Here is a 25,214-nt window from a genome sequence, read left to right as displayed (position 1 = left end):
ACAGTCATAAAACTAGAGCGTTGGAAGAGCTCTTAGAGGTTACCTGATCAGCTTTTTACAGGACAATGCTCATAGATGATGATATGTTGTTCTACAACAATCAAAAAGCAACAAGGGAATGTGACAAATGAAAGCTCTTTTGTCCTCCTCTTAGCACAATCACACATTTAAGGAACATGGCTTGCCATGAAACTCTAGTTGTGAATGGTAGGCTTGGATCAGTGACAATGAGGGGAAACAATGGGGGCTGCACCAAGGCTGTAATGGGTGGGGCCAGCTTTTCCCTTGTAGTATTCTCTTACTCACTACTAACTCGTAAAAACAATCCCTCTTAAAGGCTATCAATCCCAAGAAGACAGTCCCCTAAAAAAACAATCTATAAAACTCTGAAAACTCTTTAAACAACACTTAGAAAACTCAAAATTACAGAAAAGGGAGAAACTCTGAAAGAGCATTGGGAACAATTAGCCTGCCTGCCAACAACTACATCTTTTTTGCTTACACTGTCAGCAATGTTTATTTCTAAAGTTTAATATTTAATTAAGCATAGTCACCAGCACAAGGTATATCCATCCATTGTCATAATCACAGTCAATCCACAAGGTAAGCCAAGCAACATGGTAGGTACTGCACATGTAATTATCAGACACTATTTCCATTATGCCTTCAAGTGTCTCTTCCTAGACGTCTATTACAAAGCAATACATACAAAACTATCAATCTGCAAGAGGGTGTACAGTTCCTCATTCCTGTGTATCCAGCAATCCAGTACTATGACAAGAAGAAAAAAATCACTGAAGACAATGCACGAAAGGAACCCTCTTACAGTTTAGAGGAGCAACACCAGTCTTGTCTCCTGTCATTTTTCTTACTTGTACTTCAAGACTCCTGCATTAATGTAAAATTGATCTTCTTGAGCATGTATAAGGCAATGTTTGAGCAATCCACTGAATATGGATCACAGACAAATCTGTATTGCTGTGGGGTTCCTGTTGACATAATCATAATGAGCACATCTAGACTCCTTGATGCCCTTGGCTTGCTCCCCGACGATCAGAGATATACAGGATTTTACTTAACCACAACAATAGCACTTGTTGCCTTGGATTAGCATAAAGCTTTATCTTTAAATGAAAGCTTTACAGACATACATAGGATCTTTCCACATGAAATTCCTGTTCTGTTTTTTCCCCTCTGATACTGCCCTACTTCCTGCTCTAGACCTTTTACAAATCTGCTTCCTAACAAGTTGCTTTTTCTAAGCTGGCAAATCAAGGTTTCCCTTGCATACAATACATAGTTCTGCCAGCGCTTTTGCCACAGTGAGGTGCTACCCCTTTTTTCTTCTTTTGCATGTGTGCTGTATTGACACAGCAGGATAACAAGGAGTGGTGTTCTGCATTTTTAACAGCCCAGTCCTCACCCCACCCAGCATTCAAAAACCTTAAGCTTCTTGAACCTCTTGTTAAAGCACAAGAGAGGAGGATCTGGCTCCAAACTTCTCTCTCACTGAGACACAAACACCACATATTCTCCCTCATATTTCCTTCACAGAGTTATCAACTTCTATTAAAAGTTACAGACCTGGTGTAAAGAAGTTGACAACTTCCTTTAGGGCTTGACCGAGGCTGGACACAATGGGGTCTGAAAGTTGTGTAAGGATTCCTTCCCTGCTGAGATGGGCTCTTTCCAGATTGATTGATTGATGACACCTGTAAAGAAAAACTGCTGATAGTGAAGGAGAGGAAGATCAGCACCTACAGCTGATGCCTATTAGGAAGCTGTTAGAAAAGGAAACCCACTAAGACTTTCTTATATAGCCCAGCATTCTCTCCTGAAGGGGGGGGGGGCGGCTTTAAAAATATATTGAAAGCCTATGCCTGAGACTTCTCTTTTTTACTTTTCCTTCCTTCCTCCCTCCCTCCCTCCCTCCCCCTCCCCCTCCCTCTCTCTCTCTCTGGTATCCCAGTCCATACACCTGGCACCAGCCACACTGAAAACTGCCCCTAGGAAGAGATCTATGAAGACTTTTGGTGGTGGTGAGTGACTATATCCCCAGTATTTCTAGTGCATTTTAGTGCTTTTACAACGTTCTTTACTGCCTGGGATGTTGGAGACCAAATAACAATATTCATGGATAATAGAATATTCCAATGAGACATTATTCTGTTTGTTCCTTAGCCCTACACCTAAGAAAGGACTTCAGAAGGATCTCATTTGCTGTGGCTCAAGCTGATTTAATGATTTCAGCCAGGGGTAGTCAAACTGCGGTCCTCCAGATGTCCGTGGACTACAATTCCCATGAGCCCCTGCCAGCAAATGCTGGCATTTGCTGGCAGGGGCTCATGGGAATTGTAGTCCACGGACATCTGGAGGACCACAGTTTGACTACTCCTGATCAGCTGAGTGACCCCATTCAAGAAGTGAATTCTCTAAGGTATCTGCAGATTTCTTATAAGACATGTCATATTAATTCTTTTATGTCTCAAAAGACAGGTTTATTTTGAGGTATAACAGGTGGTAGGATCTGAAGTTTAGAAGTGTATTTCCATCCAGTGGTTTCCTGTAGGATGAAACAAAGAGCTCTGATCAGAAAACAAAACCTATTTTTCTAAAAAGGTATTTGTTTCATATGAATATTGGCTATAAATAGTGGGATTCTGCTCATTTGCCCAATTTACAAAAGACCCTATGGTTAATTTGTCACTGAAAATTAAGGAACTATCATCTATAAACCATGCATAAAAATTAACAAAATGATAATATGGATTAATTCCTAAATTGCACAGTCAATTAAATTTCAATTCCATGATAAATAAATTAACAACTACTTTATGACTTGTAAACATGATCATATGGATTTAAGATTCTTTGATCTAAAGACAGTTTCACACAAGAAAAATCAGAAAACCAACACCGCTAAAATTTTGCTCTAGCCCAAAGTGTTTTACATTTTTGTTTGTGTTCCTTAACCTGGGGATTTGAATATCATTAACTGATTCATGCATATCACTAATTAGATGATGCCATTTGGCTATGTATATTAGGGATCCAAAGTGTCCTCTCTTTCAAGTTAAAGATATTGGTCAGACACCGAAGGTTAGCTCATCATTTTTTAAAGACCATGTCATTCCTTAGTGATGACATCATGGTCAAGATGTTTAACACTAGTTGGTATGTGCAATATCTATTGATGTAATCATTATGAGAATCTCACCTACTGGGCCTGTCCACACATAATTTAATAATGAAACTAATCCTCAGTGATTGCCAATTAGTCTAATTAGAATTTAGTATGGTCTTATATAAAATAATTAGATCACATATATACTATATACAGTTTGTGATAAAATATTCCAAAATAGTCAGTAAGTGCAGTCAAATTTGGCTACTCTGTATTCCCCACTTTTATCACCTTGTTATTCATTATCATAGACTGTACCTCCACTCATGAAGGAGTGAATCATAGCTACTAAACTCTGTAGGTTCCTTGTACTAATTCTCTTGAAGCCAATTTTGCACAGGCAGAAAATGCCAGGAAGGTTCTCACATGGAGGCAGGGCTAATCTCTGGCTCCATGTGATGTTGCTGCCAAGGCAGCCCCCTCAGGGCCATGTTAAGCCACCATTGCTACACTTTAAGGCAATGTGGATATTTTCCACATTGTGGAATGTGGATATTTTCCACATTCCCTTAAGTGATCTGGGGGCCAATGGGGTCTAGCCTAGTGGAGGCCTACATGGACAGGAAGATCAGGGCTCCCAGACCCAGCTCTTCCCCATCCAATGGAGGCCTGGAGGGAGCAAAAAATGCCATACTTCGCTCTGCGATGCTTCAGTCAAATATATATATAGCAGGAAAGTGGGATTGTGTGAGAACACAACCTCCTTCCCTCAATGCAGCGGAACTTTCCACCACGGTTGCATCCACAACTGGGATACAAGGTGTTGGAGCATGCTTCTCCATCACAATGTAGTGGTGGTGCCCCAGAGTGGCGCTGCTGGTATAGAATCACCCTGAGTGATACTTTTCTTCTGGTTTCCTGGGATATCCAAGATCTCCAGTATTCCATCCATTCACCACAGGCTTCCAGAGGAAAGCAATGCAGTTCCCCTTTTTTGGTGTTGGACAATAATTTTACCTTCCGGCTTTTGGTAATATCTTATCTCTTTAACTGTCTCACTTAATCCTTCTTTCCTATACTCAAACCAAACAGTGATATCTACCATTATTGCCTTTCTATGGCCTGTTATGCACGGCCGCTGAAACGGTGGTATGGAGAACGAGGAGGAGGAAGAAGCGAAGCAAACTGATTATGCACGGGATGGAACACAACGGCGGCAAACCCAGAGTATCCGATTATGCACGCAGATACTCCGGAGCCGCTTCTGGTTGCGCCCTGGTCCCAGGAAGCTCCACTTTCTTCCACATCTTGCTAATGTGGCTTTTTCGGCGGCATACGTTGACTCTGCACCCGGTTGCCGCCTGCAGCGTGCATAATTGGTGATTTTAGCCGCCGCCATTCCACCCTGAATGCAGACTTTCCATTCCGTGCATAATGGGCCTATGCTGCACAAAAACCAGATCTGGCTTTCAGAATTCTCCATCTATATTCCTTAAATGAGGTTCATAATGGATTATCCAACCTTGCTTCTTGGACTTATTTGCCAAAACAGCACAGTTTTGATTGTGCTGTTGATCCTCATCTTGAAGGAATGGGTATTGACCTAAAATGTGCACACACGACTTGCCAGGAAGCTTCTGCAACTTCTATTCACTTCCTTGATACCAGGAAGTAAATCAACAAATGGTACGTAGGTAGATTGGTAGGTAGATTCCATTTCCCAAAACACTTCCTGCAAAAAATAATGAGGTCTGTTCAAGATCACCAGAGATCATTGGGAGAAATCTACACATGAAGCTGATATGAGGATGTTGCTACATGCACTATGACTATACCACATGGGAGGGTCTGCAGACTGCTGTTTGAGTCAGTGCAAAGTTGCCCCGCCTCTTCCTGCTCCCGCATGGGGGGAGCATTTGGCCTGCTGTACCTCATCTGCCCCAGATTCATGCTCCCACATGGGAACTAGAGTGGCAAGGTGCCAACATGCTGTGGGCCAGCATGAGTTGTTTGTCAAGAATGTGGTATTATGTACCAATGCAATGCCATGTTCTTAGACAAAAAAGATGCCTCAGGCAGGTCCACCTCACTGCACAGCATTGATGTGTCACCAGTGGCATATATTGTCCCTTACAGTTTGCTGTACGTTGGGCAAGGGTGGAAAGGAACCAGGCTTGGATGTCCTGACTCTTCTGCAGCTGCTCAGCTCAGGCCCAGCATAGGCCCCATTGCCGTCCAGGGCAAGAAAGGGAACTCAGATCCACACTCCCTTGTCCTGGGGCAACTGGGGGCCTGTGTCAGGCTAGACCTGGGATAGCCCTGAGCTGGCACCAACATTGTACAGAACCGGGAATTTGCCTCGCAACCGGTTGAGTGGTGAGTCAGGGCAAATTCTGGTGCAGAAAAAGTATGTGCCACAAAGTCTGGAACAAAATCTATTGTCATACTGTACCTTGGATTTGCAAGTGAAGCACTATGCCCAATATTAGATGTGAGACAAAGAGTCATGCACGATTGATTGACAAAAGCAGACTCAGAAGTTCTCCTACATAGAATATGTCTGTTGCCTTGATTGGACGACATGCTTTCACTGTCTGTGACACTGCAAGTGCTTTTGCAGGTCAGGGTAAGTTCACTGTCTTGAAACTACTGAGAAGTCTACCAGGACCCATTCAGTTACCTAGGGAAGTTATTTGACAGCAATTTACCTGTCAAACATATATTCTAAATACCTGCACTGTTTCTGTAAATGAACTATGCTATGAACTCTTTTGCATACAGAGGTGTGTGTCTAGCCAGCTTCCACAATGTGAAGATTGTCTATTCATGCACATCCTTAGCGGCAACTGGGAGGCAAAAATTTGAAGATGCGGTTTGCAAAGCTACCCAAATGTGCTTGGCCAAAATGATCGTGGATGGTGGACAGCAATTGCAGTTTTGTCATTGATTGAACACATGAACCACCAGTTGCAGTTTTGGATTTGGATGAGTATATCATGCAAGTATGTGAATTCCTGTTAATTGCCAAGCTGTTCATGGCTGACTTACTTGCACTAAATTAATAACATGTACTAACCGGGGGGTGGGGGGAGAGATGGGCTTTTCAGTGGAATCTGAGGACTCAAATGCTTTTGAGTCAATGTAACAGTTGCGAAATTATAATGTACAATTTGTAAATAAAATGTATGTCGAACACTTGCTCAAGTCATGGAATTAAAACCTGCTTCTTTGCAACAATACAGTTAAATATTCAGTTACATTGAATAAAAATGACACAGAATGTGGATCTGTGCTCAGGATCCTAACTGTGGCATATCAAAATGAATTCCTTCACTCAACAGCTTGTTGGAAAGGCTAACGAATAAGCTGTAATCACACAATTATACTAATGTACTGCTGGTGACTATCTGGATTAAAGTGCTGTATGCTGTAAACCTCATAAATGTGGAAAAATTCGACTTTCTTCAATTTATGATGTATCACAAAAATGGTAATGGATAGAGGCATTACTGGCATTAGTTATTTGTCGGGGAAGCTACTATGTTTCCGGAAGTGATTTAAAGTTGCTACCTTTTAAATGCCATTAGAAGGTTTTGAATTGGAATGTGATTTAAAAATTGAAATTAATCACTTAGTTCATGAGTTGTAGCTCAAATCAGAAAAGGTAGGAAAAGCTTTAGTTAACTTGATGACATTACAAAATAAGCTGCCAATTAGAACAGGACATCAAATCAAAATACATAGACATATACCTTTCAGGAAAAAAAGTTTTGCTACCTTACCTAATACCAATAAGTCAAATTTCAGGTTTTGGTCCACAGAGTAACTATGAAGGGCCTCCTACAGTAGGGTCACTCTTTGCTCTGCAGTGAGCAAATAAGTATGACAATGGTTTGTCTCCTCAATCTCCAAATAAATTAAGAAAATTTTGAAAACTCAAAATGTTGTGTAACAAAAATTAGATGTAGTTTGCAATTTCCATTGCCATGGAGAGTATTCATGTGAAGGAACACACAATAAGCTAATGTCCCATGTATGAGCCCCATGTAAAAACATTTATGTAGACTTTCAATGAAGATCCTGAAGTTATTTCACTTGTAAGTTATCCATCATTTTATCATTAAAACCAATGTAGTACAGTACTTTCAGGAAGCCCATCTGTTTATGATAGTAAAGGGACCTCTTAGATCAGAAATTAGATGAACGCTCTGAAATTGAATTTCCAAAATTTGTGGGGGGAAATTAATTATGAGGCCTTTGATTTTTGAAATTCGGAGCTGAAAGAAAAGTTTGCAAAATGATAAAATGCTACTGCTTACAATCAAAGGATGATATTTTGCCTAAATAATTTATAGAAAAGATCTGTTTAATGAAAATCAGGTGTCTGAATAAAACTAGTGTGTTGATATCTTCTAGTACGTTGATATCTTCTTGTTAATATTAAACTACAAGTTGGCACAGCACAGCATGAATATTGTGGAGATAAAATACTTGCATTGGTTTTTCAAGGAAATTGTATTCGTATGTGCATGCATGTGCCAGTTTGTGTATGTGTGTAAGTGCCCTGCAGCTTTGCCGAATTGGCAAGATTGTCAACAAGAAAACCAATGCTGTTTGACCTGTTGTTAAACTTGTTAGTGATAAAATAAATAAATTCAGTGTTTCATGAAAGTAACTTAATATAGCTCCACAATAATTTTAAAAACTAGTGGTGTCTCTTAGTGTTGCGGCTTTTCATAAGACTGCTGTGGGCTTGGACTGCCTATTGTACCAAAAACAATAAGGTTCTATGTTAGAGAACAAGAAAGAGAGAAAGGGACACTGGACAACCAAATCCAGGATATAAAAATGTGATAGGAAAATGATTAAAGGGAAGTGAGAATAACAGCAGGAAAACAAAAAGGGTACAATAAAGAATTTTATACCAGGAAAGATCCATACATACGCCCACAAATGTGAACAGATATAATGAATAAGAGTGGCTCGGCTGTACCAGAAGTCACCTTTGAAGAAGTGGGGGAGTGGACAGGAAGAAGACATGTGGGTGGGAAATATACCCCCCCCATGGCATCCATGTAAGTGTGGCCTGGGGACACAGGGACAACTGGGAGGCAGGGCAAAATAGGTGGCACTTATAAGGTGCCATGTGCCTCCTTTGCTGGGTGACACCTGAAAGGCGGGATCCTACCTACCCACCCTCAGCATGTTGGCCAGTTTTGTTAAGGCCATAGCTGTTAATTTGTTAAGGTTTTAATGCATCTTGTATTTATCGCAGCTTACAGGGAGGCAGGGGATGGAGCACATTTTGGACAGAATTCCGTCCTGCATGGTGAACCTCACAGAACAGGAAGCTTCCCTAAGAGGCAAAGGGCCTGCAAGCAACTGCAGGAAGGCAGGTGCTTGCAGGGCCAGGTGGCCTGGGATGGGACTGGAGGAGGTCTGTGCCCTTTAAGCATTCAAGGGGGACATATCCCTCGGTAGGGACACTAGCGGCAAGGAGATCTGTGTGCCCAAGATTGGGGGAATGTAGTCAGCTGACTACCGGTAGACTCCTGTCCCCTGCCATGCCAAAACTCCTAATGAATGATTAAATAAAGCTGTGTCCTTGATCGGCCAACTTAAATAAGTGTTCATATCTTATTTAAGCCAAGTGCCCTCCTGCAAGTCAAAGTATGCCACAGAAATACTTCACGGTTAGATTTTGTAACCATTTAGTGATACAGGTAGATCTGGCAACATTGCAAAATAAAAGCATGTGCATAAAAACAGTTCTTCTTGTTCCATTTTCACTGGTTCCCAATTTGGTACCAAATCAGTTCAAAGTACTGATATAGATCTATAAAACTTGGCACTGTCATATCTTGAGAGTTGCCTTTTTCCATATTAATCTATATATCATGTATCTAGTCCAGGCAGTAGCATACCAAGAGCTGTGCAATAGTGCAGTCTGCTTCAGTCACAGCTTGAGGAAGGCCTCATCATGATGAATTCGGCTGAACATCTTTCCCTTTATTTTTAAAATGTAGTTCTGGATGCAGCCACTAGGGGCACAGAGAAATCTGAGCATAGCTAAAAGCACACTAGAATTGGCTAAATTTCTCCTTCTCCAAGACTGAAGCACTATTCCTTATCAACAACTAAGACAGAACTCAAAGGAGAGGTACTTTGTGAATGGCCAGTTGCACGGAGAAGTCTACAAGGAACTTTATTGTCTGCTTTGCCACTAGATTATTGTTGCTGTATTATAATAGGGGGAGACCGAGTCATAATTCAATCACTATCATGTATGTCTTAAGAAACAACAAGTGTGTTTCATTAAGGACAGATTGCATCCAGTGACTCTATAACAGATCAACCTCAGATCCTGTTTTTCCCCACTCCTATTTCTCTTTCCTAAATTATACATTTCTGAAAAACAATGGAAATTCATTCTCATCTGCCTCTCAATGTTACTGGGGCATGATCTGCAAAAGTATCTAAAAGTAATGTATTAATGGGAGCTTTGCAGGGCAGGGGATGTCTTCCTATCCTGAGTGCAGCTGCTTCCCAGGGTCTCAGACACAGTGGTGAAAACTGACCATACCTGATCTGCCTGGTCCAATCAATTTCTTCACTCTATGGGAGACCTAAAAAGACAGAAGGAGAAGTTAAGCCATCTTCAATCAAAGGACATTGCTTAGAATGAGACTGAACCCTGCATTGCTCTCATGTTAGATTCATTGTTAGGCTAAGCACTGCTAGAGATGTGATCCGGTCTCTACTGTGTGTGTGTTTTTATGGTCCATTATTTTTTCCCTATCTTGAAAGAATCACTCTGCAGATGATTTCTCAATCTACAATGTAGACTCTATATAAAGTGAAAGTCTGCCACAGCTAATCTTCCTTTTCTGGGTCTTCTACTGCATCTGTTCTGTACTATTGCCATCTTAAAATGGCCACCATTAAAAAAAACTAGTACTTTCATATTTAAGTACTGCTTATTGTCACAGCTGCATGTATTTACAAAAGTTACATTATAATGCCCATAATGGTGGTAACACATAGCAGTAACGGAAGCCACAGAAAATATGGTCTGGAGCAACTCAAACAGTTAAATGGAAGTAAAGGGTAAGTGGTGTAAGGAAGAAATATATCTTACCAGCGGGTAATCATACATCTCTGTTAGAAACAGAGATTCATAACAGGAAGTGATGCAAATAACTCTGTTCTAGATCTTATTTGAAGCTACAAGCACTGTCCTAATATCAGACATGAGATCTTAAGAAGAATTGTGGAAAGTTAGCATAGAATTCCTAAATGTCTTGCCATGATGCAGTCCGGTTTCCTTGAGTCAATTGCAAATCCAGTTCATGGCTACTTGAGGGAAACCAAACTACCTGAAAGCATCCTAACCAAGATTAATATATCACCGTTTCCTGGGTTACAATGTGTCAGACTTTTTGTGTAAAATCAGCACCACAAATTCCATACATTTCCCTTAAACCTCCATGGGAGATCCAAAGGTGAATAAAAAGCTGGTTTGACCGGTTTCATTTAAAAAAATTACCAAGATATATCAGATGCTAGCTAATGAAACATTTTTTACTTGTTATACTTTTCCAAGAAATACAGAATTCACACAGCTCTAGAAAATGTGGATCAAGTTAGAAAGCACAAGAATTCCTACATCTAAACCATTACAGAACTCATGTCTAGACTTAAAAATGCAAAATTATTTCTGCTTTTGGAAGTAGCCTTTGGCTGGTCATCTCAGTACAGGAAATTCACAGCTCAGTTCCTTGAAATCCTGGCATCTTAGATAATTTTTACTGCAAGTTGCAATGTCCTTCCACTGTTGACTCAAGCTGTGATGTACACCAAAACCATCATGACCTAGGTCATTTGAGGCATGAGGTCTGTGCAAATAATAGCTGAGCTCTTGCTGATGTGAACAAAAATGGCCTACAGCATAATGGGTGGCTATATAAGACACTGCCAAAAAAAACCCACCTTAAATGGAGCCGGCAGAAGTGCCTTTCTAATCAGGATGAAGTTGAAGATGTGTGGGCTGTTAGTTTTGGAAGGGAAGTAGTTGAGGTTGATGAGTAGAGTGCTGACTTATTTAAATGACATCCTCCTACAGCAGTTCGGACTATATCTAACCCCTAGATTGTCTCTGCATACACTTCCTCCTCCATTTCCATTTCTCTCAGTCCCACTGGGCTTGGACACATTCCCAGCTCAGCTGGCCCCCTCTAAACTTCCCTATGAAAGCATTTCAGTGTCCACAGCTCTTTCCGATTCCCTCCTTTACAAAGAACTTCACAAAAGACAAATTGGAGGTTGTACAACTCTATCCTCATTTTAAATAAACAGAGGTAGACATAAATGATTTAATCAGGAAGCAGCACTCAAATGAGTGCATGAGACATTCCAGTTGGAATAATATGTTTAACACCACTCTTCTGCCTAGTGCTGGATTGGGACCTTATTATTTTCTACCACAATATGTAACCCATAGGCCTTTTTTGGGATTATATGAGTATTCCAGCTGTGGAAAGCATTTCTGAAATTCGTGAAATTTTCATTTCTAAAAACTAATAAGTATTGAAATGCACTTTCCTTATTTACAAATCCTTGAGAACGTAATATAGGGAGAAGTAGTTCTTTACGAGAGCCTCTTGTGGTGCAGAGTGGTAAGGCAGCCGCCTGAAAGCTTTGCCCATGAGGTTGGGAGTTTGATCCCAGCAGCCGGCTCAAGGTTGACTCAGCCTTCCATCCTTCCGAGGTCGGTAAAATGAGTACCCAGCTTGCTGGGGGGTAAACGGTCATGACTGGGGAAGGCACTGGCAAACCACCCCGTATTGAGTCTGCCATGAAAACGCTAGAGGGCATCACCCCAAGGGTCAGACATGACTCAGTGCTTGCACAGGGGATACCTTTACCTTTACCTTAGTTCTTTATGAGGAACTTCATGAAGCTGGCAGTCTAGGATGATACATTGGGTTGAATCCCATAAGTCTACAGAACATAAACTTAACATCTCCTGAAATGGAACCTTCTGATATCTCCCAGCTAGCACCTTAGAGGGGATAACATTCATCACAGCCATCATGAAAGCTCTGCACTGGCAAGGCTTGTCAAGATTATAGAAACAGTGGGCCATCCTTCCATGATGAATTTGTAAACCAAAGTTGATAGGAGAGCACATATGAGGTTGAATGGGGAAAATATTTGAATATTCAATATCTAATGATCTCTGTTTTAAAGCACAAAATATGGCTCATTCATTTGAAAGTAAAAAAAAACCAATTGACAATCTAATTTGGGCAATTTTAGACTCAATAACAGAGAACCAGTTGGCATAGTAAGAATCATTTTAGAATGAGAAATTAAAAAGCTTAGCCCATCTCTAAAATACATTTTCAGCCAATATTTAAAGTTATGATCCAGGCCTTAGTTTCCAGATGTTGGCCCAGTTCAGTGCAAATAGTAGAACAAGGCACACATTTTGGGGCATCCAGAAGTTGTCAAAAGAAATTTGCCTGGACTTTTTCAACATTATTGTTGAATGCTTTTATCCAAATAGGTATGCCATATCATTTTTGAGATGAGAATTTGGCAATAAAGATTCTTACTGCAGCAGGTACAAATTGATTGCCTTTAAGAAAATAAAATTGTTTAATTTGGGCAGCAGAGCATATGGCCAAATGTATTGCTCAAAAGTGATTGATTGACCAATAAAAATTATAATGATAAGTAACACCCAAATATTTAAAGTTTTTAATCTTGATGATTTCTTTACTTCCCATGAACCATTTATTTGGTTTCCAGCTCCTAAAGAACACTAGCACTTTAGATTTTGAATATTTTATGGTTATATAATTTGACAATACTTATGAAAAAGGTTTTTACTTTTATACCTTTCTGTTGTTTTGTTTAAGTAGGAGGATTCATCCTTTCATTTTTGAACCTTAAATTTTTTTTGTTAAAGGTACAGTTACAGTTTGTTAAAGGTACAGTTAATGTACCCATTGTGATGCCATTTATTAATTATTTATTTATTCTATTTGTATACCGCCCTCCCCTGAAGCTCAGGGAGGTTCACATAGAAGGTAAACAATACATTGAACTTGTTCTACATCAGAAAAAATATAATACAATACAGCAGTGGTAATAGCAAGAACAATGACAGATAACTGTTTATCAAAATATTGATCAACAGGTCCATGGTTGAGTTCAAGTAAATGGATTGCTGGCGGGGGGATTGAGGGGCCCAATGATGTTGCAGATTTTGATCAAATGCCTATTGGAAGAGCTCCCTTTTGCAGGCCCTGCAGAACTGTTTTAGTTTATGACAACCAAGCCTGAACTTCCAGCTGCCTCGGAGATCTCCATACTAGTTGGGCAAGAGAGCGCATGAAGATGTTGAATAAAATAGGATAGAGGACCACTCCCTATAGGACTCCACAAGTGAGTTGTCATCTTGATGATCTCTATCCTATTGCTATCCTCTATCTGTAACCCCTGAGGAAGGAGATCAGCCACTGAAGGGCTGTCCCTCGTATTCTGATGTCAGCAAGGTGGCAAGCTAAAAGCTTGTGGTCAACTGTACTGAACATTGCTGAGAGGTAGTAATATCAGCAGTACCAACCCACCTCGATCCAACTGGAAATGGAAGTTGTCTGTCAGGGTGACTAGTACTGTGTCTACCCCATGGTGAGGCTGGAAACCCCACTGAGATGGATCTAGGACTGAAGTTTCTTCCAGGAATGCAGATAGTTTATCTGCGACAGCCCTTTCCACCATTTTCCCCAGAAACGTGAAGTCCAAGATGGGTCGATAGTTCTTGAGCTCTCGTGGAACTAAAGATTTTTTTTTTCCAGTCGTGAGGATACTTTTTTAGTCCTTCAGGAATTCCTACTCCTTTGGTTTCTCTCTGGGTTTAATCTTTGTTTACTTTTTAAAATATACTCTTTTTAGTTCCTTCTGTGTTTGGATCAATCTTTCCAGGGTTTTTATGTTTCTGGAATTGTACTTTGATATCAATTTATCATGTTTACACCCATCCTTCCTCCAAAGAGCTCAAGACACCATATGCATTGATATTCCCACAATCATCATATGATGAAGGATACCCTGAGAGATAATGACTGTCCCAAAGCTAGTGAGCAAGCATCAAGGTTGAGTCTTTCTATCTGCTGCCTCACACAGGCTGGATTAGGTATATTAGCAGTAAATCCACATCCTTAGCCAGAGATGTTGAAGGTTGAACTAGTCATCCAGAGACCTGTGAATTACTCTTTTGCTCTTTTTACAGTAGTAAAACAGCTGTGGGTGCCCTCTGTCAGATCATAACCACAGAGTAGAAGAAGGGGTTTAATCTTTTCCCAAATAGTTTTCCAAAATATAATACCCACCCCCACCCTAGTTGTTATTCACTCTAGAAACATGCATGTTCAACCTTCTGGGAATAAAATGGGTCATGGAGCTCATTCACCTAAGAAAATGTTATTACGTTAAAGAGTTAAAAATAACCCTTTACACTATACAGTCTCTGTAGCTGCTGTTTACCTTTTAAAATGTGGGAGATCTATTCATGTATCTCTTGATGTCACAATTCATTTGACCCCGAGTTATCCCCCCCCAAAAAAAAATATTTGCAACAGTTACAACAACCTTGCAACTGCTATTTCCTAATTAGTCAGATCAGGCTTAACAAATTCCATCCAGTAAATTATTTCAAAATTTGCCAAAGTGGTAATATTGCAAACATTGCACACACATATACATTGTATTGCATATACATTCCTATAAGAAGAACAGGTTTTTTTATACCCTGCTTTTCATTACCCGAATAAATGTCAAAGTAGCTTACAATCACCTGCCCTTCCTCTCCCCACAATTGACAACCTGTGAGGTAGGGGAGGCTAAAAGAGCTCTGAGGGCACTGTGACTGACCCAAGGTCACCCAGCTGGAGGAGAAGTGAGGAATCAAGCCCTGTTCTCCAGATTAACCACTTCACCACGCTGGCCCTAATATGCATACTTACAAATTAAAAAGCCATTTAAACGACCTTTTTATTTGTACTGGTATGTGTAACTTGGACAGTGTTGAGGCAATATTAGAAATATGTGACAAGCCAGATGGCTGTATTCAATTTTATGCACATTATAATTAATAAATACTTGTATAGCATTTTTATTTGCATATTAATTGTATGCAATTAACAGTATTCACTGCAAACTTAAATGGACTCCGGGGAATGGTAGAGGACAGGAAGGCCTGGAAGATCATTGTCCATGGGGTCGCGATGGGTCGGACACGACTTCACACCTAACAACAACAGTATTCACATGCCAGTTCAATGTTCTTTCCCAATGCAGTAGTCAGATTGCCTATATTCTTGAAGTGTTGCCTTCAGATATAAAACAAATTGATTGGGCCTTGAATGGTAGTTTTTTAAAATCATTCTTTATTAGATACTCATCTGAATGAAACCAATGAACTAAAGTAAATGTGGCTTCAGTTTTTTCACCAGCTTTAAAATGAGATTTTCTGATCACATCTTCAAGCGCATTTTGTGGAGTCCCATTGGTAGTAGGTTGCCATATCTGCATTATATTAAAGGGCATGCTGGGCTAAGTATGACATACACTCATTTGGCTGGCTTAAACAAGGCCATAGCTTTATTGGCATAGGAGTGTTGGCCTGGCATGGGAGAGGGAGCCTGTGTATGTGACCAGCCGACCACAAGAATCCTGACCACAGCAGTGCACTGGGAGCAACCCGGTTCCACCCCTGGAAACACGGGTACCAAAGAGATGTGCAGACCTCCTCCCCCAAAATAGGTTCTATCCCATGCCAAAACTGCCCTCCAGCTGTGACAAATACATAAAGAAAGCCTGCCGCCCCAGGCCAATGTACTTTATCGGAAACATCACAGCAAAACCAGTATATAACAGGGTGGGTTGGAAGCTGCTCTGCTCAGCTGCTGTGAGGGAAAAGGGGGCTGGGCTTCTGCATGTGGCACCCTTTATAGCAGCACTATAAGCCCACCCTACATCCCCTCTGTGTGTGGCGCAGCTCATGCCATGCATGCGTTTTTGGCTGCTGCAGCAGCACCCTGCACACGTCTTTCTTGAGCCCGCCCTCTGCCGCATCATTGGGCAGGCTCTCATAAGCCTTCGCCACTTATAATTAGTAAGCTCCAAAGATATTCATTATATACCAAGCACTATTTCATCATAAACTTCCATTGACTATAGTCCTTTTTATTGTTCCTTTTCTTCCTTTTCTTTATCTGCTTTACGCTTTCAGGTTTTCCCTCATTCCCTCCCCATGATAGGCTGGGCTGAGTTGTATGGTGGCCACTGCTGTTGGGCCAGGCTGGCTCAAGTTGTACAGTAGATGCCACTGAGATGGTACAGTTGCAGCCAGTAGTTCTCCAGTGGCTGAGTCTCCAGTGGCTGCTGCTGGGTGTGTCCCTGGCCAGCCCTACTCCATCAGAGCATGATAGGCAGAGGAAATGGATAGGGCACTTTCCAAGGCTGTTTTGACCTCCAGATGCACTCATTCTGTTTCCCATGGCTTTTCGTCACAAAGTTTGGCAAGCTCAGCAATATTGCTGTGGCTGCCTAGCAATCTCCAAAATGACATTAAGTGGCCATTCTTTTCCTAAAGCTACAAGTGTTGTTTCCATTATTTTGTGGAGTTTTAATTCTCCAATATATATAATTTGGTCTTCAGATTTTCTAAAGTCCCTCCTATATAGTCCTAGCTCCACTTGGTGAAGCTATTGATCATATCCTCTATGACAGCCTTTCTCAACCTTTTTACTATTGAGAAACCTCTGAAACATTCTTCAGGCTTTGAGAAACCCTGGAAGTGATGTCAGCAGGCCACATCTCCCTACCGTGCCCCTGGAAGTCACATGTAACCAGGTGACATCACCCAGACTGGCTGTCATGCCCCTGGCCCCAGGATCGGGGGATGAGGGCATGCAAGCGTCCAAAGGGGCTGCTGACAAGGAGGCATGGTCAAGTGCAGTGCCTCTGGACATGCCAGAAGTAACAAGGAGTTGGGAGGGGATCTGGACCCTTGGAAATGGAGCTACCAGGCCCTAGCCACAGGTTGTCCCCGGTCCCTCTTCCAGAAGATCTAGTATCCGTACCTCCATCTGTGGCCAGCCCCAAGGCCTTGCTGGAGCAGTGGAAACAGCAGTGGTAGGAAAATTTGACAGTGTGCAAGAGAAGTATTTGGTTGGCTGGCTGCCTGCCTGCTGTCAAATGAGATCTTGTGCAGCTGAGGGCCCTCTTGCTGATGAGGGCTAGGCACAACTGAAAGCACTACAGGGTGGTCAATGAGGACAGAAAAGAAGTACTTAAAGGGTGCTGGGTCCTGGGCTGCCTTGTATGTGCAATGTTAGCATTCCTTGCCTGTCAGTTTGGATACTTGGTTTTTGGTTCATGTTAGTGAAATTCTGCTGCATTGACTCATGGTTCTGACATTGGCTTGCTCTCGGGACACTCCACCTGTTCTGGAAACCTGCCTCCTTGACCTGGCTCCCTGCTTTTCCAACCTGCTCTGCTTTTCCACCCACCCTGTGTCTTGCCTATTGGCACCTTGCCCTTCCCTCCTGCTGATGACCTGCTCCTGGTATTGACTAGGCTTGGCTTTTGGAATTGAATATATCTAACCAGATCTGGACTTCAGTCACTAACACATGTGACAAGCCTTGGCCAGCAAGGATTTTTATGATCAGGGACACTTTCCTTTCCACCCACTCCAGGCCCATCATAAAACCAAATACAGGTTGAGTTCATCACACAATAAATTTTTTCACTATCAATCCATACCCATAGTTACCATGATCAAGAAGCCAAGAAATTAATTTTGTCTCCACTCACATTATGAGCTCCACTTACTGAAACAGCTGCTAGGCCCTATAGCAAATATAACATCTATACTCAACACATCATATGTGTGTATTGTGATGTTTGAGAGGAGATAGGTTTGTAAAAAAAATCTATTTGAAGTGTTTGCACATGCAGTTCATTACTTGATAGTGCAGTCATATCAAAAAAATAATCTGCTTACAAACTATAATTTAAACAAAAGGAATTACATAAGTAAGAATATTCCAAATCTTTGGCATGTTCTGGATCCATTGCTCTAAGTTTCAGGCACAGGATAAGAGTAAATATCTTTAGAGATTTCCCTTTGCATTATACCTCTGGCCACATTTAGGCCAAATACCTGAAAAGACAGGACAAACAAACTCAGCCCAAGTCTTAATCGGGTGCTGCCAGTCAGATCTTATCCAGTTTCTTCCATTGTAACAATGCCAGCAATGAAGCAGTAATACTTAGTAGATTGCTTCTACTGCTTAGCTTTTGCCTCCCCCTCCCCATTTTCTAAGCGGTTCCTATTTTGCTGTACCACGTTGTCTGTTAAACAAATCCAGGCTAACCTTAAACCTTTTGATAAAATAGGATGCTATGGTACCAGGAGCATTCATTATGTGTCCCATATCTACAGGTTCCTATCAGCTAGATGTCACCTACAATGCAAACACTAGAAAAATAAGAAATAATCATTTCATACATCATCTATGTGAGCATGAGCCAGTCAAACATTCAATACAAATTCAAACTGCTACTGCACAATAAAGCAAATACCATCCAAATAATATTTCAAATGATTGAAAGGCTTTTGATTTTGAAGTGTATTCTCTTAAGCTAAGTGGTCCCTGAGACCATCTAGAAAATTCAATTGTTTCATTTTAAAATGTTTCTGCCCAAAATTATATCAAAACATAATGTCTCAGTAGAAACACATGGGATTGGATTGCTGAGTGGGCGCCTGATGTCAAAGAAAAAATCTAATTTTGCGATGGCATTTCCTCATGATATCTCAAAATGGATAAAATTTTAATGGGTAATTTTCTGAAGCCGGTTGCTAGCCATTGTACTGGGAAGATGTGTAGGCAAACTAAACCATGTGGTGCTGGAAAGAATAATGGAACAAATGACAGCTAGAAAAAAATCTAGAAATACAGTTCAAGTCATTTCTATTCTCCTGTGACATGTATGACTGCAATTTAAATGCTGTCTGCTATGCTAATTACCAGGGACTTTCCCCCTGCCCAATGAGATCCATGTACAAAGTATCCCCATTCAAAGGTTGTGCACAAAAACAACACTCTTGTTTTTGCAAACTTCTGGAAATCTTTTACTCTGATCCAGCTAGGGGATCAGCATACATATCTTTAGTAGGTTGATGAACTGAACATGCAAACTAATGCTTTAGATGTGACATCTTTTCTGATCCAGCTGCCAGACTGTGCGCATACAACCATGGTTTAAAAATGGCTCATAGAATTAACATTCTGTGTATGACAGAACAGTAGGCTTGTTGCTGCCATACACTTATTTCAGACAAAAAAAAAAGCGCCTCGCACCAAGAGGGCCACTCTTCTCACAATGAGTTCTGCTTGATAAGATGGATACCAATTAGGGGACTAACTCATGCTAAAAAGAATGTCTATGCTGTCTCTACTGCCACTGGTAGTACATAGAAATTACCCCGCCTACCATGGAATCTCCAAGTCAAGGGTCTCAGGGAACATATATTAAGAAAAACTTTTCTCTGCCCTGAAGAATTGTTGCCAGTCCAAGTATACAATATTCAACTTAGAGGGACCTATGTTCTGGCTTGGTATAAAGAAGCTTCTTATATTTATACAAGCAACTGTATAATTCTAAGAGAAAACTTCACATTGGTGGCAGGGGAATGTGCAATGTGCACTGACAATGAGTGGGTGGGTGTGGGTCATTGCCATCCCCAAGCTGGCCCATCAATTCCACAAGGCCTATACTGATAAGCCCTAGCCTTAGCCACCTTGAAGCAGGCCCCCTTGGAGAAGGTCCCTAAAGGTGGGCAAGTGTCATGTGACATGTTTGGACCATGCCAACCATTCTGTTGTCAAATCTGCCTCCTGGTTAGTAGGACGAGCTTCTTGAGAACATCACAGTTCCATTGGGCCTGCAAGATGAATCTCTTCCACCAGGCTTATGGTTGAGACCAGTTCACACAAGCGTGCATATTCACATCAAGGGCCTCCTCTGCTGCAATCCAGATGGCTCTTTCCATCTGTTTCCTAATGAGAAGAATAGCAATTGTTGGTTGTGTTTTAATTGTTTTAATTATTTTAATCTGGATGTATTTATTAAATGCTATAAACCACCCTGAGATTGCAGGTCCAAGAGGGGCCATTCCATCCCCCTCCTTGCTAGCTTCTCTCTCCTCATCTCACAAAGGGATTTTAAAAGTTTCCGTACTGTCTTCTGACCAAGTAGGAGAATCACACCTTGTTTTCTTTTATACTAGAGAAGCAACACCCTCCATACAAAAAGCCCTAACAAGATGGATATGCCACTTCCAAGTTACATGTAAATAACTGCATCTGGTCAGGCCCTCAAACAGTCTGATTAGTAACACAGATTTTTTTTTTTTGTAAAGCGATGACAGAAACTCCAATGTAAATGGCCTCTTTCTTCTGCAGATGACAAAAATGTCATATCTGGGCGGGATGACTTTCTCCATTAACTGTATTAATGTTATCACTTAATATTCACAACAACATGTTCATTCTAAAGTGTTCTTATCTGACTAGTTTGCCTTCGCAAGATTGGGCTATTCATCATGTAAAGCTTACATCATATTGGAAAAAAAAACTGACAAATGAACATTCCCAAATGCATGTTGTTAATTGTTGTATGGTACCTATATCTAAATACATTGTTAAAATATGACATTCTAGTTCCATTATGAAAAGTTCCACCTTTTTTGATTGACTGAACTAATATAAGATATCATTTATTTTCAAACTTTCCTCCGAAGTCAGGAAGATAGCAGCCATCACACTCTAAGGGCAGAAGCCATTCAGCAATGATTGTCTTTGCAGAATATCTTTCCTAACAAAATATTAAAACTTTCCTATTGCTGGAACCCATATCAAGTGATTGCTTTAAATATTTGTATTTATGAGTTAATGGATGTTCATGAAGCAGTTGAATACCAGACCTCATAGCTATAGTTTCTGAAGGCATTTGATTCTCAAAGTTAGTGTGGAGGAAGATATTATGTTGGAGGAGAAGATTAGTTAACTATGAACCTCATCTATCAATTCAAAGAGCAGCAAGTAGCACTTTGCTAGGTCTGAGGACAAAATTTAAACAACCATAACAGTGGTAGCCTGTATATGAGCACACCACTGATCAAAGTTTGAAGTTTTCCTTCAGCCCAAGGAGCTGTTCTCCACTCAAGTAACTCTTCCTTAGGCTGTTCAGTGGCTCCACCAGAAACTGAACCAACATATATATATATATATATATTGCTATATATATTGCTATATATATATATATATATATATATATATATATATAACTTTTAAAATATATATATGTGTGTGGCTTCTCTATTTTCCAAACTTGGTTATAATTCTCTATCATGGAGACTGCAGAAACATCTAGTCTTAGATATCCATCTCTTTTCCAGTTAAGGACAGATTAGCAGCCGCTGTACTCATAAGACAAAACACCTACCTAATATTTGCAAGGTGCTTTGAAGACGTGTAAAGCAATCTGTGTGCGGAGTGCCATTTGCACTGTCCAATATTCCTTTTTAAAGAAAAAATTAACTGAGTACAGAACTTGTAGAACTTGCAGACTGACAGCCCTGCAGACTAGAAGCCCTTATTTATCTAAAGTGCAGCACACCTGCTGGGCAAAAGACAGCTAAAGTATTTTTTTTTAAGCTCACCGAATTTTATTTATAGTTGTAAGGCCAGGTTAAAACACAAGTTATTGGAGGGGGGGGTTGCTTAAAGCTGCTTGATTGAGCTTTCTATTTTACAGTTCCTCTTCCCTCTTTCATTTCCCTCATAGATGGCTTGCTTCAGAAGAAGGCTGCCTTCCAAACTGCTTATCAAAAACCCCATACTCTGTTGCTCTGAATGGCTCAGCTCTATCCTGGAATTTACAGGGAAGTTATATAGGCACAACTATTTGCATGCTTTTCTTGGAAGCAAGGTCCAGATACAGCAACTACAGATGAGACAATATTTTTGTTTCTTTTGGATTTCATAGATTGTCCTTGTGTACCTTACTTTCATGGCAATTGAGGATTTTTCCCTCCCCTCTTTTACACTATTTGTAATCCATTTTTAAACAAAGCTTTCATATCCTTCATAAGCAACTGGTGGAAGCGTACCATGGGAAAATTTGTGAATTTTAAAGGGAGAAATCAGGCAAGAGGAAACATGAACTAGTGCAACAATGAATACTTGCTGAGTTGTTTCTCACAACGTAGAAATGAAATCTAAATAGGTATGCTACAAGCAAATCCATTTTTAATAACAACAAACCATGATTTGTCATTATGTGAGGGAGATTGGCAGTCTTCAAACTCCTGTATTTTCTCTCTTTCCTTTACCCTTCCTGGATGACTTGGTAATTAAAGACTTCTGTTTCCTTATGTCCAGGTCACAAATTATTTTCTTCAAACCAGGATTTGTCCAGGCTGGTTCACATAATAATAGACGATTGATTATGGTTATGCCTCAGCCATGAAAAGGCTGCACAGATATCTGACCATGTAGGCAAGTGGTGCATTCGTAAATATCTATACTCAAAAATGCCATTGTGTTCTTTGTGACTTACTTCCTTGTAAGTATTCTTAGAGACTAATTATATACAGTTACTCTAGTGTGAGCACTCTGCACAGAATGGAACAGTTACAGTGCAATCCTAAGAAGAACTACGTGCTTTAAACACCATTGTTCTTCAGTGTAGTTCACTATAAATCTCAGAAGTAGATTGTTTGGACACTTTGAAATCATTGAAATACATGAAATTCCCTTGCCAAATGTTACTATTTATTTATTTCTTAAATAACTAGTCCTATGACAGGTTGTTGGTGTTCCTCATAATTCTTTAGATGCTTCTCATGAAGGAGATCCTTAGCATTTGCTTTAAATTTGATTTTAGCATAAATAAATAGTGGCCCTGACTTACTCGGGGAGTCCTGTTGATGAAGCAAGGGAGTGGATAGAGAAGATGCGGTAGCAAGCAGTCCCAGGGTGTACATGGTGGGATCATTGCTGTGAGCATGGCCCCTGGGATTGGCTGGGAAAGAAATGACATGCAGCTTATAAGGCGCCATCTGCTCAGCCTGGCCTCTTTTGCCAGGCAATGCCACTGGAGCAGCTTCCAACCCTCTAGGATAAGGTTATGGAATAGTTGGCCAGTTTATACATGCTACAGCTTGGTTTTGGGTTTCTGTTAATTAGCCCAACTTGCAGATTGGCAGGGAAAGAAGCATATTTGAAGGGGAGCTTGTCCTGCAAGGCCCCAGCTGGGGAGTCACAAAGCTCACAGGGCCAGGTGACCTGGGATGGGACTAGTGGAGGTTTGTGCCCCCTCTGGCATCCTAGGTGGGCACTCCCCAGGTTAGGGAAGACAGTGGCACAAGATGGGACATGTTCCCAGCTGGAAACCAGTGCAGGCTCTAAGGAAACCACTGTTAGCAGGGAGTAGTTGTAGTTGGCTGACTACAGACAGGCTCCCTATCCCCTGCCTTGCCAACACTCCTGATGGTTACAGTTAATAAAAGCTGTGGCCTTTGTTTAGCCAACTAAGTTTGTGTCCATGTATTCTCTTAGCCCAGACTGTCCCCTTTGCAAGTCAACTGTAATAACCTATGAATGTGTAGGACTTTCTCTCACCCACCAGCGCACACTCCCTTGAGAGATTCCATTAGCCTTATTATTGATGTTAGAATTTTCTTTTTCCTTTCTGGCCTTTATATGGCCTGTATAAGTGATCTGTTTCTAATAGTTGTTGCATTCCAGATTGATTTATTGATTTATTATTGATTTAGTTTTTAGGGGCTGCTGAGATGTGATTTAGTTTAAAATAGCTTAAACTGTGATTCATTGAATTGTTTTAGTTCTGTTTTAGTTTATGTATTATATTTTTCTTATGTTCATTTGTGAGCTGCTTTCAGTGCAGGAAAAGCAACATATAAATATAATGTCACAGAAGTTTGTATTGTCTTGAAAATTATCCTTGCCAGCACATAATTCTTACATCTACATAAGGCAAGAATTACAACTCCTTGGTTTGAATTTTAATGCAAACTGGAGAACTAGTGTTAAGCACCCTGAGAAGAAGTGTCCCAGTGTTCCAAGTGCTGGACTGCAGCATTCCAAGTACCAGCGAGAAAGCAAGAAAGACTTCCATCTATGTCTTACTTCCAGTTGCCACGGAGGGTAATCTCAGCTACTGTTGCAACCAGTACTATGGCAACAGAACCTGTGAAGAGAAACTCTTGGGGGAAGAGTGTTAACAGTCCACAAATTGAGGGTTGAGAATTTTGAAAAGTATGCTGCTTCTAATCAAGCTTGGGGGTTGGATATAAGAAATTGTGAGCAGAACCCCACCACCACCATCACATTCATTTTTCTTTCTTCTCTGTGTTTTCTGCTACTTCCAATATTATCTCAAAAAGCTGCTCCTGAAGGTTGGGACCAATTGAGAAATGATGTGTTGCAGCTGAAGGAAATGATGCTGTAGAAAGTCCTCTGAAATTGAAAACCTTCCACTTGCTGAAAAGCAACTTTGTACCTAACTCGAGATTTAAATAAGTAATAAATAAATGTGTTGCATATTTTAACCTAGATAGAAACCCTTAAATGGGTTTGAATTTAGCTTTAGATTTATTTCTTTTTATGATGCTTTTGTTAGAGAGTAATTTTTCAACAAGGTTTCTATGTAGAAACATTTTATTTCAGCCAAGGGTTACTGGTCACAGCATCCCAAAGATTTCAAAGCCAGCCAACAAGTGAAAAATATTATTCTGGAACATTTTGGGTATGTTTCTTGTACAAAAATGTTCCTGAGGATTTACTGGCAGAACAAGAAAGCTGGTAGTTTTATGATTTTCAGCCTGTGCACTGTAGCCTTTCTATTTCATCTAGACTTAATGTCATTAGTCTTCTTTTACAGAAACTCGAACACTCATTTTCTAATTTATCTAGATGATATC

The 25,214-nt window shown here is 40.6% G+C and overlaps 1 protein-coding gene and 1 long non-coding RNA gene across 2 annotated transcripts in view; one reads left to right on the top strand and one right to left on the bottom strand.

The window, feature by feature from the left end:
- Positions 1-1,882, bottom strand: part of LOC143835459 (uncharacterized) — a 398,092-nt gene extending 396,210 nt beyond the window's left edge. Inside the window, exon 1 of the mRNA XM_077333093.1 lies at positions 1,585-1,882. The gene's annotated coding sequence lies outside the window, so the exon portion shown is untranslated. The remainder of the gene's footprint in view (positions 1-1,584) is intronic.
- LOC143835461 (uncharacterized) overlaps positions 1-22,643 on the top strand; it is a 60,724-nt gene extending 38,081 nt beyond the window's left edge. Inside the window, exons 4-5 of the long non-coding RNA XR_013230156.1 lie at positions 1,970-2,039; positions 22,055-22,643. This is a non-coding gene — a long non-coding RNA (uncharacterized LOC143835461). The remainder of the gene's footprint in view (positions 1-1,969; positions 2,040-22,054) is intronic.
- The last annotated feature ends 2,571 nt before the right edge of the window (positions 22,644-25,214 follow it).

The sequence above is a fragment of the Paroedura picta genome, chromosome 4 (genome assembly GCF_049243985.1).
Source record: "Paroedura picta isolate Pp20150507F chromosome 4, Ppicta_v3.0, whole genome shotgun sequence".
Classification (NCBI taxonomy): Eukaryota; Metazoa; Chordata; class Lepidosauria; order Squamata; family Gekkonidae; genus Paroedura; species Paroedura picta.
This window is presented reverse-complemented; position numbering and strand designations above follow the sequence as displayed.